Source organism: Ochlerotatus camptorhynchus, unplaced genomic scaffold (genome assembly GCF_037179485.1).
Source record: "Ochlerotatus camptorhynchus isolate MF236.1 unplaced genomic scaffold, CSIRO-AGI_Acam_v1.1 ptg000220l, whole genome shotgun sequence".
NCBI lineage: Eukaryota > Metazoa > Arthropoda > Insecta > Diptera > Culicidae > Ochlerotatus > Ochlerotatus camptorhynchus.
In genome coordinates, this window is record NW_027040710.1 from 2,119,824 (window position 1) to 2,132,861 (window position 13,038).

The window sequence follows — 13,038 nt, forward strand, 5'->3', positions numbered from 1 at the left end:
GATGAAAAAACCGATTTGTACCTTCCTTTAAAGTTGTCCTAGCTCGCTATTTACTATCTATATGCAATTTTCACACTGCCGTACTCTAACGGAACTATCAACTCTAGACTTTCATCTCCTCCATCTATCGTATTAAAATTACCACTTTAGTCTGTTATTTGAAATTAGCATCTTCAACTATATAAATTATAATTTGACAAGAATTCAGGAAGTTTTACAAAACCTCTCAGACTACTACCCTGATGGTGAGCGAGATGCGACCACCCAGTCTGGTTGTGTACTTCCTATGACCAAACGGCCGACGTCAAGCAACAGCCCTTATCTCATTCCCAATCATGCTCCACCGCAAGGCAGAAAAATCGGCAAAACTCCTCCGTTGGTTGTCTTTGTGTGTCAACAAACAGGGTGGATACCCACATTCTGGTATAATCACACACACGCTTCGCTAGCTATACACATGGTTTTTCCCAAGCGCGCGCGCATTTTCTCTTCGATTCTCCCGATTCGATGACGGGGTCTTCCTCTCCACTCGCGAGAGCAGCAAGGAAGGGTTTATCATTTTTCTTTTGATTTCCAATGTGAAGTTGTCTGTTGATCTCTGATCGGCGAGCAGAGCAGAGAGAAGAGCAAATTGGCTATCAGTGTGCATGGTGAAAAGATAACAGAGAATGATTTCGAAACTCGTAACGAAGGGTGGGTGCAGCTGCTGAATGGATGTTTTGAAAGTGGAAGCACTGGCCGTGCAGAAGGGAGTGGCAATGTTTTGATTCGAAATTCGAATCTCGACATGAGCGTAGCAGACATTGGGGAAGCTGAGAGTGCTTATTAATTTGGAATAATGTTTCACTCCATACAACTGAAATTATATGTGTAATTTTTTGTAAAATGAATCGAAGTCGGAGTACAGGATTAAATGTCGGAGTTGGGGTCGGTTGTTTTCAAATCAAAAGGCCTGACACGCCGCCTTCTTCGTAGCCAAACACTAAAAAAAATCTGAATTTTACTGGTGATGTAAACATCCATGCATGCAAACATTCATGCATGTAAACTTCCTTTTCACGTAAACTAGCAGCTTGCATGAAATGTTGCAAACAAAGGTGGAAAGTGTATGGAATATTGCATGACATGTCTCATAAATTTACACGATTTATAATGTAAATTTGTATGATTTATGACGCTCCATTTATGTGCATAATAGTAACGGAAATTCACACTTATTTTTTTTAGCTGTGCAGCATAAAAACGTGATCACATATCAATCTAAGCGGACCAGAGCATGGGCCCGAAACTATGCTCGCTATGGCTACTTGTTATTAGACTAGTATAGATATGTTCCATCGGGAGGTCTAGAACAATTTTATTTTTTTCTTATTTTTCAGTGTAAATCATGTTCAAAAAATAACACTCTCGAAATTTTTGAAAAAAGTACCTCAGAGATAACATTTTCAAACTACACAGATAAAAAATCTGAATTTTAATAGTGATGTAAACATTCATTCACGTAAACTTGTATTTCATTTCACGCAACCGAGCATCTTGTAAACAATGTTGTTTACAACAATGGCCTTTTGTATTCAATATTTGCTACATTGCATGAAATGTCTCAGAACTTTACATGATACATAATGTAAACTTATAAATATGATATGTGACGCTCCATTTATGTGCATCATACTGAACAGAAATTTACATTACTTTTTCGAACTGTGTGGTATATGGAACTGTGTTTTCTGATGACCTCCTGTCCCGTTTCATTTGGCACTTTGTTCGACAGTAGTACTTGTACATATTTATTTATTTCGTCAAGCAAAAGTAGACTAGGGGAAATGGATGTAATGTCGGCTTATATGCCCCTTATTTGGGCCCATACACAATTCAGCAATCGACTAAATTTTCAATAGCAACAATATCCATTAGTACCGTCCCAATGACGCGTTCATCTAGATAACATTGATAAATAGCAGATTTTTAGCGATGGGCCCAATCTTAGATCCATAGGCCAACATTAGAGCCATTTCCCCTACTTGCTATGTGTCCGGAAATAACGATGAGGCGTGATGAGTGTAACTAAAGAGCCTAAATTTATAAAGAGGCGATATGTCAAAATTGGAACAATCGATTGTTTGTCAAAGTCATAGGAAAAGTCATTCCAATCGAGCAGAAGACCTGTCAAATGGATAAGATGTCGTCTTTTTATAAATTCAGGCTCTTTAGTGTAACTTCTTGCAGCAGGTTTGGACAGTCAATGTTGTTCATCAAGATGCCTAATATAACTAGCTGATGCAATACCAGGCGTCTTGTCGTTTTGTCGCTTCATCCGGTGGATTGAATTTTGACGGTACCAATCCTGAACATATTCATTACAGCTAAAATACTACTTTTCGAAACTATAAAACTATGAGATATTATAATAATAGGATAATAGGAGGTAAAGTTTGAGGATGACACATAAAATTTGTCAAGTTCACTTCCAGAGTGTCATAATTAGCGATTAGCTATGACGAATAGTACTCACTCGTGACGATTACTCATTACAGTTAACCGCCACTCAGCTGACGTTGTATGTTCCAGAATTTTGACTACTCGACAGGAGACAAACTGCCGATAATTTCGTGGATCAGCCTTGATCCAGGCTACACAGCAAAAAATTCTGAATTTTAATTGTGATGTAAACATTCATACACGTAAACTTGTATTTAATTAAACGCAAACGAGCAACTTGTATGCAATGTTGTTTAAAAATATGGGCTTTTGTATGCAATATGTGCAACTTTTCGTGAAATGTCTCTGAACTTTACACGATTTATAATGTAAATTTATATGATATATGACGCTCCATTTGTGTGCATCACATTGAACAGAAATTTACACTATTTTTTCGAACTGTGTAGTACCGTTCTGGAATCCGTCCAATACGTGATTTTCTGTAACGAGCTTAGACCACCGTGTACTTAGTTAATGCCGATGTTGGAAGACAACGGCTTGCTACGTGAGCATGGGTGAATTGGGGTAGCTGAACACGTCCCCTACAGCATACGGCATCCTTTGATCCTTCCGAGGAAACACAGCATCACGGAACTCCTGACCTGATACTATCGCCATTACAGACATGGAAATGCTTAAACTGTGGTTAATTAAATGCGCCAGCTTTACACGATTCCAAGGCAACGTTCGGTGGTCAAGAAGGTGAAACTCGACTGCAGTTTCTGCAAAATCCGTCAAGCTCGACCAGCGATACCACCGATGGCGCCGCTACCATCTGCGCGTCTGGCTTACCACGAAAGAGGTGGACTACTTCACTGCAGCGCTGCTGGTAAACTTGGGGATTTCCATCGTCATACAATGGATCGCACTATTCGCTTCATTATCAACGGAGTCGTGCATCTAGTGCATCCAAAGATTCGTTGGTCGCCGGGGACCACCAGCCGAATTCTTCAGCGACAATGGAACCAATTTCCAAGGGACCGATCAAGTACTGCGGCATCAAATAAGTTAGGGACTGTCCGCAACCTTCACCGGTACCACCCACTTAGAAATTATTATTTTTACACGAGGCGTAATTCAGTTTTGACGTAAATCATGGAACTTAAACAAACGTTGCAACACCAAATGAAGCTTCATACCACCACCGGGAGCGCCGCACATGGGGGGAGACTGGAAACGCTTGGTTCAGTCAGTAAGGGCTGCGATGACTGAAGCGTGCTCCGAGGGGAAACTTAACGATGAGGGACTGCAGACACTGGTCGTGGAGGCAGAGTATATGGTAAACTCAGGCCTATGACGTATTTACCACTGGAGTCCGACAAGGCGGAGGCGCTCACGCCAAACCATTTCCTGTTGCTGTGCTCGAACGGAGTGAAGCGAATTAGCGAAGTTGTTGAAGCAGCAGTTCGAGTTCCAGTCTAGCGAACTATTTCGTCGACAAATCCTGGGAAGATCCTGAGACCTGATCCAGCGTCAACTGGAGGTATTCTGGAAGCGCTGGTTGACCGAGTACCTGCCGGTGATCCGTCGGCGACCGAAATGGTTTAATGAAACCCAAACTCTAAAACCAACGGATGGGAGCAAGGACGAATCATCCTTATGATCCCAAATCCGGATCACCGGAATAGAAAAGCTGTTGTGAAGATTGGTGGGAAGACTTCAGTGCGACCAGTGACACGGCTGGCGCAACTCGACGTGATGAAAAGACCTGAAGATCCGGAGGACTCGGGACTACACCCGGGAGAAACTGTCAAAGCAGAAGACGAGCTGGTCGCCATATACCGGCTTTTCTGAAAGGAGTCAAAGCACCGTGCCAACGTCAACGCTGACGGGTATGAGGGAAGAAAAAGGCAAAAAATTAACCTCTTCGTACGGTGTGGTTTAGGTGATTCGCTGTGACATCCTTATTCTCGTAACCACTTCAAAACTTTAAGTGCACAAATATCAGCTTCTACGATACGTACCACAATGAAACTGTTATTCAGCGTTTGCTGTACTGCAGCAAACATTAAGTAGTTATTTCAAATTAAATGGGGTATTGATTTCCAAGATTTATGTAATTGAAAATTCGGCCTACGTGGCGGCCATTTGTGGACTCTACAAGGAATCACCTGTCTTGATTTTGAATCTATTTTTCAATTAATTAGTGCCTACGATCTAATTTGAATTCTACTTACGGGCTACTTAGTAAAGGTTAAAGGTTAAACTAGTAACTAATTATACTAATCAGTGAAATGAACGCTACGGATAACCAAAAAATTTGAATATAGGCCCGTTTCAATAGAAGAACACTGACGTGTAAGTTTGCACTAATTTCTAAAACAAACCCTTAACTAATATTACTATACAAGGTTCTCAAGAAAATGCAATTATTTCGCTGGGAAAATCAGTGCCGGCCTTTCTATTCACTGCGCCAACAACGTTTAAAAACGTATAAATGATTGGATTATGTTTTCTCATGTAATTTTAGCATAATGAAAGAGAGAAGGATTAGTAATAACCATTTAATTCCACTATCTAATTTTCTTTTCCTCGGCACGTGCTCTCATGAAAACAGACCTACATTTCCAAAGGAATTTAAGGATTCCTATTTTTATTTAGCATGCTAAAGTCAATCCTGGTGAATGTGGGCGTCTTAGTGGAATACCTGTATGAAGAAAAAGAGAAGGATTAGTAATTTTCATTTAATTCCACTACCTTATTTGTTTATTTGTTGCGTATTTTGTCTACAATGTGCAGAATTCTTCACTGTCTTGTACTAATACTCGACTTACAAAACATTGAAGAAGTCTGCACATTGTAGAATAAATACGCGACTCATAAGCAAATAAGGTTATGGAATTAAATGGAAATTACTAATCCTACTCTTTTTCTGCACACAGGTATTCCACTAAGACGCCCACATTAACCAGGATTGATTTAAGCATGTCAAATGAAAAGTGGAATCCTTAAATTCCTTTGGAAATGTACACTGAAAAAAGTTTTCACTTAGTTTCTATTATGAACGCACATAATATTTTTCCAATATCAAAAATATTGATTGTTATCTGCATAAGAAATTCTATATGAGAAAGCATATAGATTTCATTGGACACATAACGTTTATGTGATTTAGTGGTGCAATTTCCAAATATTGGATCACATGAAAGTTATGTGAAATTCACATGGATATTTTCCACTGTTTATGTGATTTATTTTATCAGTGTAGGTACCTGTTTTCACAGGAGCACGTGAGCATTCATAGGGCAGCCAAGTAAAATCAAACTGTTTGTATCTGATGGGCACAACGAATTGTATATCTAATGGGCGCAGAACATTTTTGTGTTACATTTCTAGGTTACATTGCGTTCGGTAGCGCACAGTAATGGATGGGCGTCCAAAATTTTCCATTTGCTTTTTGGTGCACAGATTTTATAAAAGAAACGCATAGATATTTCTGCGCGCAGCTAGTTTTGATTTAAAAAAATACTAAGGCTGTGTTCCATTTGGAAAATTTCCACTTAGATTTGACACTTCGAAAATAAATTAAGATGTTCGAAAATCCTTCTGTTGTACATCGGTCGATTTTCGAGAAAGCGTCTGTCAAATTGATTCCTTGTCTGTCAGAAATAAGTCTGCTGAATAGCAGGTTTATTTGAAAAATTTTCATCTGTCAAATTTAAGTAAAAATTCACCAAATGGAACACAGCCTTAATATTGAGCACAGAATCGTTTCTTGTTGTGTTTGTCGTATTAGATGCTAGATAAAAACTTCTTTTATCGATATGTGTGCTGAAAATGCCTGGGCCGAGTGGATTCAAGGAGGAAGTCGACGAAGAGAATCTTGTCAGTGTTACTTAGGACCTAATGCAATGTTCAACTTGAATTAATCATTTTGTCCGACCACTTTCCACAGAGATGGCGCTGTTCCGCTGGTAGGAAGTGATAAAAATCCGCATATAGAAATTGAGAGAAGTGGGAATAATTCGCTTTCGGTGCATATTCAGTTAAAAAAAGGGGAACGACAATCTAAAGAAATAAGTCAGGGACTTTGTCGTTCACTTTTTTCCCGGAAATTATTGTTAAACAAGCTTCAACTAAAAAAAACGATTTTTTCCCATACAGTTTTACCTGCGTTACTATACAACAAATTCAAATTTGAGAGAGAAAATTTGCTCTCACGACCTCAATCTCTCAACATGCCATGTATTTTGATGACACTCGATTTGTCATTTTCCTTTCACAGATTACAAAATAGTGTACCTGACACTACAAAACATGTCTGGTACCTCTATATACGCATTTACTTAAACATTTGAAGTCCCTCTTTTTTTACATATTCTCCGCAAAAGATACTTTCTGCCCCGTCCCATTCATAAAAATTGGCGGGAAATTCTGTGAGGGGTGAGCTATTTTGTGTGCAGAATGTGTAAAAAAGGAGGGTCTTCGAATATTAATCTAAATGGATATATAGAGGTACCAGACATGTTTTGCACTGCAGTGTCCTCTGTGACCAATTAACGGAAAACAGATTGTGTGCAGTTTCCGATACATGTCACTGCAAATAGCAGCAGTGACATCTGATGGAACATGAATGCAGAAGCTTGACAAAATGATTAATTGTTTCGCTTAGCTGTATACAGAAAATCGATGAAGAGAATCGAACATTACAAGTAGGCCCTTTTGAACGCTCACTGTCGAATTTCAGAACCTAGCACTGAAAAAACTCAACGGTACCTCTATTTATGCTAAGAGATAAGCATTGCAAGTCCCTCCTACTTGAAGAATTATGCAAAAAAAAAAACTGGGGTTGTATAAACCGTTCTATAGCATAATTTTCCAAGTAGGAGGGACTTTCATAGCTAATTTAAAAACATAAATAGAGGTACCGTCTGATAATTTCAGTGCTTGGTACAGAAAACTGTAATCTGTGTAGGAAAATCCTTTTTATCACCACAGAAACACCCCGTTCCCGTTTTCTTATGCAAAATAATGAATGTGCGTTCACAAAACGCACGAAATCTTAAAAAAAAAACCATGTTAAGATTTTTTTAATTCAATTAATAGATTAAAGGCTAAATTGTTGTGATCGCGAAATATTGACTATCAATACTGAAATTTCGCATAAATGTCCAACCCATTTTGTGTGGTGTGTGCTGCTGTCTTTCAGTGTTGCCCAATGATTAGGACTGGTGGAGGATCGACTGTATCGTTGAGTATTTTATTGAACGGCTACGCAGTCTTTGTTAAATTAAACGAGTTTTTATTTACCCGACGTTTCGACACGGGGATTGTGTCTTCTTCAGGGGGAAAATAGTTTTTTCGTTTTTTGTCTTATGTTTTGTCTAACTTTAACTGTCTGGTCTCTAATGTGTTGGTACATGACGTCGGATACACTATGCTATGAACTTGTAGTACTGGCAAATGGCGCAAAAAAAAAAATAAAAAAAAAAAAATTGATGATTAGGGAACTTTCATAAATAAGGTAGTAGTTGAGGGAGGAGAGGGGTTTCAGAAGTTGGGACCGGCCATTATTGGTCAAAATATACACAATTTATGGATGGCACTAATTTTACTTCCAAGGCCGTGTCGCAATGGGTGAGTTTAATTTAACTCGTGGTTAAAAGTGACAGATGAGTTATCGAATAACCGTGCTATACGAGCATGGTTATTTCGGACCGACTAGAAGTTAAATTTTGGTAACCGTGGCTGAATTCTGTTTGAAAACTGATCAATTTTCGGCATTTTCGAACATTGAAAATAACTTACGAAATGTCACGTTTAACCACGAGTTAAATTTAACTCGGCAATTGGTACACAGCCCAAGAAGTATTTCTCGGTTACGTTTTCGAAGGAACGTATCAGCTTTTGTAAACAACGCATTTGATCGTCGATTGGGCGTAACTGGTAGCTCGCCCGGGCGAACACGAAATTATTGCGACACATTCAACAGGGCATAACTTTTTTACCATTGGGTAAAAATCAACCAAATTTTGCACACTTTCTCATTGATGTGTATTGCGTACATGCTGTCAAACTCGAAGTCGTGTTTTTCGATTCAACGAAAATGGAGGTGAACCAACGCGAGTTGAGAGAACAAATTCTTTCCAAACACCTGGAATTTCCTGACCTGTCGCACCGGCAGTTGGGAAAAATGTTGAACATTTACCATTCAACCGTCTCCAGAGTGTTGAAGCGGTTCCAGGAGCGGTTGACGTTGGACCACGGCAAAGGAGCTGGAAGAAAACCGGGACCGGAGAACAAAAATACGGAGGGAAAGGTGAAGCGGAAGATTAAAGCAAATCCCAACGTCTCAAGCCGTGATTTGGCTAAAAAGATCGGCATGTCGCAGAGCTACGTCCAGAATGCAAAGAAGAGAGCTGGACTACATACATACAAGGTACAGAACTTTCCAAACCGCGATGAGCGGCAACAATCGACGGCTAAAACTCGGGCACGGAAGCTCTACGAGAAGATGCTGACAAAATATGGCTGCTGTGTGATGGACGACGAAACGTATATAAAAGCCGATTTTAAGCAAATTCCGGGGTTGGAGTTTTTCACCGGCAAGAGCAAGTTCGATGTGGACGACAAATTTAAGAAGAAGAAAATGTCAAAGTTCGCCTCCAAATATCTCATTTGGCAGGCCATCTGCTCTTGCGGACTGAGAAGTGAGCCTTTCGTGACAAAGGGCACAGTAAATGGCGAGATCTACCAATCTGAGTGCCTCGAGAAGCGCCTTTTGCCGTTCTTGCAGCAGCACGACGAAGCTCCGCTATTTTGGCCAGATTTGGCATCATGCCACTATTCTAAAAGTGTCCTGGAGTGGTATGAGGCCAATTCTGTCCATTTTGTTCCAAAGGACATGAATCCGCCAAACTGTCCGGAGCTGCGCCCGGTGGGCAATAATGAAGCGGGAACTTCGGAAGAGCAAGAAAACAGTCAAAGACGACAAGGACATGTTAAGAAAATGGAAAAAAAAACTGAGAAACTGGTACCGGATGACACTGTAAAGACTTTGATGGAGGGCATCAAGCGAAAATGCGTTCAATTTTACACTCAAGGCTCCATCAATTAACTTTTCTTTTGATTTTTGAAGTAAATATATGTATAAAACTACCCTAAAATTTTGGTTTGATTCTAAACATTATAAGAAAATTGGCATGACATTTTCGGTGTCGCAATAATTTCGTGTTCGCCCTTTACTACCATATAGTATGTGGGGCGAGCTATTAGTTATGCCAAACCGACGATAAAATTCGTTGTTTACAAAAGCTGATATGTCCTTCCGAAAAGTAATCGAGATTTGTAGTTATCATTCAGGCAAGGAGCGCTTGCGCCACCGAGGCGACACCGCTACTAGCCAATGATCTCGACGAGAACGACGCGCAAAGTTCGAGGTGCAAAACTCGAAACCGGCTCGCTTGACAGGAATTACCTTCCTACTGCTGCTACTGCTGCTGCTACCTGCTTACCCGCAGTCCGAAGCGAAAATGAGTTGAGGCACATTAGCAGCGCTGTTTTATAACTTTTCTGATTCAAGCAGCACGATGTGCAACCAAATTGTACTTGATTATGAGGACTGGGTTTGGGGAGAACGTTTATTTCAGGAAAATAGTGATAAAATTATCACTGTTTATTTGTCCATTTTTAAAACAGTTTTTTATGAAAAATTTAAAACAAGTTTATTGTATAAGCTTACGAAAGGTATTTCCTATCGATTGGTGTATTCGAATTTTAATTTCATCTATAAATGACAAAGCTTATAGCGTTCAAAAAATTACACCTTTTCGTGACGGTCGCAATTTTAGATTTTCGATTTACCCCCAGTACTTTCCCGTAAGACGTAGTCTACGTCAAAAAACTAATCGGTTTTCGGAGCTGGTTAATTGTGGAGTAACCATTAGTAACCACCATGAGGCCTGTTATGGTTAAAGTCGATTAACCGTAGCAAAAGAAAGAAGAAAAGGAAAGGTTCATGCCGTGTAGCAAAAATCATAATCACATTATCGTTTTCAGAACTGCCCGTTGTTATTCTTTGGTTATTGCTGAATTATACTATTTTTATCTGAATCGGAGATTTCCTTTCCCTACTAGCTTTGCAAAGTTAAATTCGTTTTAATTTCAACATTCATTATCAACTGCCAGAATGGTTTTCCCACTGATACCGTCAAAAGCACGACTTTTGCCAAAGGAAAACATACCATGTCATCACTTTCCATCTCACCCTTGTTGAGAAACTTAGCCGAACGGCCATTAAAATTCAACCCACGATACTGTCCCACGCGTGACTGCCAAACTTACCATTTGCCAAAACAAAGTGTGAATGAAAAGACCACTTCCCGCTGGAAAAGGGTGATGACAAACTTAAGCCCAACAAAACCAACTCGCTAGTGTACTAATCTTTCTGCAAAAGCTTTCTACCACGGTTTGTGTATGGATACGTATGTATGTATATAAGAATCAAATCAGCAAGTGTGACCCCCAACTGCAAGCTGTTTTCTTTACCAGAATTTTTATGAGCTCCATTCGACTAGGGGAAATGACGGCTTTGGCATGACAGACTATTTTCGGCAACGCAAATTGAAACACTATTTTCACTGGATTTTCTTACGAAAACACTTCGCTGAATGCATGTAAACGATTCTTTATGCTTTCAGCTTCAATTTGACTATATTTTTACCACTGAGAAAAAGCAATCTAGCAAGGTTTTCTTGAAATGCAACACACGCACTACAAATTGTAGCTGATTTCGAGTTGCCGATAATAGAACAGCAGATTTACATGCAGTTCAAATGGAACGGTTGCCGAAGAAAAACTGGTTGCCGACAATACTCGCTCTCACTAGAGAAGATTGGAGCTTTGTAAAAGCGTTTCAAAACAGTTTTTGACAATTCTTTCGACTGAAATTGTTAGAGCAGTTGGCAGCAAAAGATTGTAAACAAACCAATAATGCATATGTGTGCGTTCCATAGAAAAAAAGGCTATAGAAAGAAGGTCGCTGCTTAGGTTGCCGAGAATACGTAAATTCCCCTAAGAATGAAATACATTTATTCACGTTTCTTTCGTCGTTTATAAATTTTGGCTCGAGGAAATGCGCTGACATGTCAGCATTGAAGCACATAACATATGTGGAACTTCATGCAAAACTGCTGACTAAAAGTTGACAATTTTTTTGTAGTTGAAGATGCTAATTTCAAATAACAGACTGTAGTGGTAATTTTTATACGATAGATGGAGTAGATGAAAGCATAGAGTTGATAGTTCCGTTAGAGTACGGCAGTGTGAAGATTGTATATAGATATTAGACAAGCGAGCTAGGACAACTTTTAAGGAAGGCACAAATCGGTTTTTTCATCTCTCTTTACCAAACTCCCCCTTTGGAGAGGGATAGTGAGGGGTGTCCCCCCCCCCCCCCCCCGCCACCACTGGCAAAAAGAGATGAAGACCGACCCGCTCATGTACAACAACAGGAGTAAGCAATGGCTTCTTTCGTAAATATCTTGTAATTCAAAGTCAATCCATGTAACCCAGAAATTCTATCAGCTATGGGGACTTTGTCTATACACAAACATCGTGGTGGCTTACTTGAGCGAGTTCTCATTCTCAAGAAATTCGTTGGAAAAGTTAGTGTTTACGTTTATGACATTGGCCATTATGAAAGAAAATCATATATTTGGTTGCATGCTCAGTACATGCTATTTGAAAACTACCCAAATTTGAGTAAAATCCACCCTGATTGCTCAAAACTGAATCTATCAAAAAATGGGTAAACTATGTTGGGACTGTCAGGTTAACAATTGAACAACGTTGGTCGGATTCATGCCAATGCTGCTCACGTGTCAGCTTGTCACTCCCAACATAGTTTACCCATTTTTGAGTAGGTTCAGTTGTGACCGATCTGGGAGAATTCTACCCAAATTTGAGTAGTTTTGAAATAACGTGTAAGTATTGACGATGACGGTGGCTTTTTAACGCTTTACTCTTATGGTAAAATCCCGAAGTCTAGCGAGTTTTGTCTTATCTCTTCGCTCCAGCATGGTACCAGCGAGCCACCGTATCTTCATGCAAAGATTAACAGGATCTTATGAGATTTTTCACTGGAGTGGAAGGGTATGGTAATGTCTAACATTACAGACCTAGACGCATAGACTGACGTTTGCTAATGGGATTTTACCATAGGAGTAAAGAGTTACAGAGTGACCGAAAAGGCTAATTATCAAGGTAATGCGGCCATTCTTTTTTAGACTAGCTCTAGGGCACAGGAGGCTTATCAAAATATTTATTAACGCGTGTTTTCAAGTCGGTCAGAATGCAATCAATCGCATTGCTAACCGGTCATATTGTTGCTAACCAGTCAGTAGATCTTTGTGTTGGGATCTGAGCAGAAACATTCAATTTTACGCAATTGAGAAACATAGAGAGGATTGAAACCTTGAGTATTACAGGTATCGATAAGCGCTCGATTTCATTTGTCATCCTTCTTACAAAATTCTTGTGAATGGAAAGATGCAAGGTCAGCTCAAAACACTGAATATTTTCCACAATATCAAGAGATTTATGTCTGTTTTACGA